The following is a 4,951-nucleotide window of genomic DNA, read 5'->3' as shown; positions in this document are numbered from 1 at the left end:
AAACCCTTGCATGGTGAGCATCTGTAGCTGCAGTGCTGCAAGGATGAGGGCAGGGGTCCGGGAGGCTCCTGGGGCCAGGCAACCTAGCTGAATCAATGATGTCCAGGTTCAGTGAGACACCTTGCCTCAAAAAATGAGTTGAAAAACAATGGAGCAAGACACCCAACACTAAGGGCTGGAGAGATGGCTCTGCCATTAAGAACGTTGGCTGTTCTTCCAGAGGGCCTGGGTTTGATTCCCAGCACCCACTTGGTGGCTAACTACTGTCTGTAACTCCAGTTCCAGGGGCTCCCACCCGTTTCTGGCCTCTTCCAGGCATTGCAGGCATGTGGTGCACCGACATGCATGCAGGCAAAACACATAAAACACATAAAAATAATAAATAGCCGGGCATGGTGGTGCACACCTTTAATCCCAGCACTCGGGAGGCAGAGGCAGGCAGAGCTCTGTGAGTTCAAGGCCAGCCTGGTCTACATAGTGAGTTCCAGGCCAGCTGGGGCTGCTAACAGGGAGACCCTGTCTCAAAAAGACAAAATTAAATAAGGAACGGAAAGGGAAGGGGAGGGGGAGGGGAGGGCAGGGCAGGGCAGGGCAGGGCAGGGCAGGGCAAGGCAAGGCAAGGCAAAGGCAAGGCAGATGGGCGAAGCAGGAACAGGGAGAGTCCAGCCAGGCAGGAGACCTTGGGATAAAATCACTTCCCAGTCTGTTTCAACCTAAGGCAGCAGCACTTCTCTTCCTAAATCTTCCCATAAGGACCACACCAACAGGATGAAAATTCACAGGCACTTGTAGGAGTCTCTGCTGGAGGGAAAAGCTACTCTAGCAGCCTCAGGGCAGATCCCAGGCCATTGTAAACAAAATATGATAAAGATCTATGAGGGATAAAGATGGAGGAGGAGGGGGAGGGGCAGGGGGAGGAGGAGGAGGAGGAGGCGGCGGCCTTGGGTAGAGCACCTGTTTTAGTCACTCTCTGCCATGAGGTATACAGATAGCAGAGAACATGGATGGCATATCAAAAAGGGAATCAACAGTCCATCAGCTCAGACTGAGAGAAAATGTAACCACTGTTTCCAAGTCCTACGACCTAAAAAATGGTGGCTTGGGGGCTGGAGAGATGGTTCAGCATATAAGAGAATATGCTGCTTTTCCAGAGGGCCAGATTTCAATTTGCAGCACCCACGTCTAGCGGCTCACACTACCTGTAAATGTAGCTCCAGGGGATCTAATGTGGTCCTCTGGCCTCTGGGAACCACTGTATTCATCTGTACATATCCCACACACAAACACACACATAAGTAAAATAAAAATAATTGTTTTTTGAGACAGGGTCTCACTGTGGCACCAGCTGGCCTGAAACTTGCCATGTAGACCAGGCTGGCCTTGATCTATGAGGGATAAAGATCTAGGAGAAGGAGGAGAAGGAGGAAGAAGAGGAGGAGGAGGAGGAGGAGGAGGAGGAGGAGGAGGAGGAGCAGGAGCAGCAGCAGCAGCAGCAGCAGCAGCAGCAGCAGCAGCAGCAGGAGGAGGATCACACAGAGATCCTCCTCTGCCTCACAAGTGCTGGGATTAAAGGTTTGTGCCACCACGCCCATCTTAATTGTAGTTTCTTACGGTGATTTTTTTTTCTCCCCTTTAAAAATAAATTTTTTTTTTGTCTTTTTTGAAACAGGGTCTCCTTGTAGCCCCAGCTGTCCTGGAACTCACTATGTAGACCAGGCTGGCCTTGAACTCACAAAGATGCCTGCCTCTGCCTCCCATTGGGATTAAAGGCATGCGCCACCACGCCCGGCAAAAAAAAATTTTGAACATACTAGAAGTAATAATATCCATGAATTTCACATGTGACCTGGTCTATGTTTTTCATTTTTTAATTACATTTGTGTTTGTGTGTATGTGTGTGTGTGCACTCTCATGTCACAGTGCACATGTGGAAGTCAGAGGACAACTTGAGGATGTCAATTCTTTCCTTCTGCTGTGTGGACCATGGGGATCAAACCCAGATAATCAGGCTTGGCAGCAAGCAACTTTACCTGCTGAGCCATCTTGCCAGCAACTTATTTGTCAGTGGTTAAGAACACTGGCTGTTCTTGCAGAAGACCCTGGTTTGAATCCCAGCACCCACATGGCAGCTAACAATAACTGTCCATAACTCCAGTTCCAGGGGATCTGACAGCCTCTTCTGTCCTCCTCAGGCATTGCACAACACAGGTGCACTTACCTACATGCAGTCAACACATGCACACACCTAAAATAAAAATAATAAATAAAATATTTATTCATAAGTTGGGCATGGGGTTGGGATGTTGCTCAGTTGGTAGAATGCTTGCCTGGCATGCTCTAAGCCCTGGATTTAATCCTCAGAACCACAAAAACAAGGTATGGTGGTGCACCCCTGTAATCCCAGCACTTAGAAGGTGGAGTCAGGAGGATCAAAGTCATCATTGGCTGCATAGTGAGTTTGAGGCCAGCCTGGGATATGTAAGACCCTACCTCAAAGCAAAAATTAAAATATACTATAAGCTAGGCATGGCAATGTGTGCCTGTAGTCTCAGCTACTCAAGAAGCTGAGACAGAAAGAGTGCTTGAGCCCAGGAGTGTGAAGCCAAACTAGGCAACATAGACTATATCTCAAAGAAAAAAAAAATTGTTCATATACCATTTAAAGCTTATTTATATCCAATAGTGATTTCCATATTACATTTTAAAACGGTGTTCTGCATGCAAACAAGAAAATGCTTTAGTCCAAAAGTAGCTAAAGCAGGCCAGGTATTGTGTCTGGACCAAACACCAGGAGCTCCAGAGATTTGCCTGGCACTCATCCTTGTAGGACCCAATTCAACAGGATGACACAAGTTTCGAATGAAATTAAAGCATGACTACAGTGGAGTTGGGTTCGGCTTTTTAATTTAGAAACAGGAGGTAGGAGGACACTGAATCAGATGCTCTTTTGAAAGTGTCTCCCATTCTATAATTCAGTAGGCTCCATCCACTGTGGGACGCTTGAGTTTAGAATGCTGAAGATTTTTCTGCACATTTTTTAACATGTACAGGGTGTGCTGTGCAGGAGAAATAGTGCTGTGAGTCCACACTTCACAATCACAGTAAGATGCTGCCGGTTTAGATGGTGGGGAAATAGTCCACACCTTTGAATGTTAATTGCACTTGCTCCTGCATTCATGCCGTACTGTTGTGGAACACCACAGGCCCTGTCCTGTGTGGCTGACTCTGTCTTTAGAAATGAAGAGAGAGGAAAATTATTTAAGTTTTGCCTACAGTTAAGATTAGCCCTTTAAAGTATTCTTCTCCTGCCCCTTCATATGAAGCCTCCTGGAGAGGCTGAACTGGTTATAGAAATTTAATCCTTTTTCCATTCTCTTCAAAGGTAAATTTTTTTAGCTGACATTTTCCATTTGGTGTCTATCCTCTCCTTGGGGCCAATCACCTTAGATTGGACACAGAAGTAATATAACCCAGGACTGGTCAGATGAACCCTCTCCTTTGTAATCCATGTTCACAATATCTCATTTCTTTTTCCGGTTTCACAAGTATCAAAGTCCCAGCATTGGCAGAATCTTCCGGGAACTTGAGAAACACAGATTACCTAGTCAAGATGGACCTTCCAGACAGACTGAAAACTAATAATAGGTGGCTGGGGAGATAGACCGTTGAGTTAAAGTGCTTGCTGCACAAGCCTGTGCCCTAAGAAAGCTGAATGTGTTGGTGCGTGTCTGTAATCCACCCAGCACTCCTACGCAAGGTGAGAGGTGAAGACAAGAGAATTTCTCCAGAAGCTCCTGGGCTAGCCAACCTGGAGTACGCGGAACAGCAGAAACAGCAACAGAGACCCTGCCTCAACAAGTGGAGGGAGAGAACCAGCTCCACACATTTGCTATGGCATACACATGTGCATGCACACCCACACCATACATACTAATATTTTTAAAATAAAAGTAATAAAAACTAACTATAAGTAAACTATCATTAATATGCTAGTTGGAAGCACGGCTTTTCAGACAACTGAATGAATCCCAGCTCTACTTATGGTGAAACTGGAAGCAAGTTAATTAACCTGCTGTTTCTGTGCCTTCTCTTACAAATCAAGGGCATAAATATCCCCTGCCTCAGAGGGTCACCGTGAAGACTAACTGACATAACACACAGGAGGTAGTTAGCACAGTGCTGGACATGTTATTTTCACTGTCTCTTGTAGTTTGCCACCATTCTTTCACACATATTACCTGAAACAGCTGTAGTCGTTATGGCAGATTCCACATATAGATCCACCTAACATCCACTCTCTAACCCTTTCTGAGGCCCACCGTGGCTTCTACATGTGGGCGGAGATATGCAGAGCACAGGTTCTAGGACTGAGAAGGTTATTCAGATGCAGCCACGTGCAGGTGGATCTGTCGTCTTTTGGTAACAACCATGGTGGAAGAGCTTTGGAAGTTCTAGTGCCCAGTTGGTGAGCAGCAGCAGTGGGATTTCCATGAAAACATGCATGTTACAGATTAAACTTTTCTCCTGGGCTTGTGTCTGGTTGTCAGCATCCTAGTCTGTTTTCCAAGCACTGCTGGCAATCCTATGAGCCACCTACCATGGGGCTGTAATCCTTTTCTGTTAAAAGTCATGACAGTGAATTCTGTTGTCTGCAACTAAGAGCAAAGTAATTGCCAAAGCGATAAATATGGTAATTATCAGAATGGTCCTTCTGTAATAAAGATTTCTTTTTTTGTTGTTAAATTTTTTTTATTATTTTTATTTTATGTGTATTGCCTGCCATGTATGTAAGTACACACGTGTCCCTGCAGTGCCCTCAGAGGTCAGAAGAGGGCATGAATTCCCTGGAATTGGAGTTACAGACAGTTGTTAGCTGCCTCATGGGTGCTGGATATTGAACCTAGGTCCTCTGCAGTCATTGTTCTCAACCACCAAGCCATCTTTCCAGCCC

The 4,951-nt window shown here is 45.9% G+C and overlaps 1 long non-coding RNA gene across 2 annotated transcripts in view; it reads left to right on the top strand.

Moving 5' to 3' along the window:
* The window catches only part of LOC115068170, a 22,435-nt gene extending 17,726 nt beyond the window's left edge, over window positions 1-4,709 (top strand). Inside the window, exon 3 of one of the 2 annotated variants that reach the window (XR_003847545.1) lies at window positions 3,547-4,709. This is a non-coding gene — a long non-coding RNA (uncharacterized LOC115068170). Of the gene's footprint in view, window positions 1-1,326; window positions 1,386-3,546 lie in introns of those variants that run through there. The other variant, XR_003847544.1, reaches the window with a different exon arrangement.
* Window positions 4,710-4,951: the final 242 nt, after the last annotated feature.

Source organism: Nannospalax galili, unplaced genomic scaffold, assembly GCF_000622305.1.
Source record: "Nannospalax galili isolate Female #2095 unplaced genomic scaffold, S.galili_v1.0 scaffold8, whole genome shotgun sequence".
Classification (NCBI taxonomy): domain Eukaryota; kingdom Metazoa; phylum Chordata; class Mammalia; order Rodentia; family Spalacidae; genus Nannospalax; species Nannospalax galili.
The sequence above is the reverse complement of the archived record's forward strand: the minus strand, read 5'-3'. Positions and strand labels throughout refer to the sequence as shown.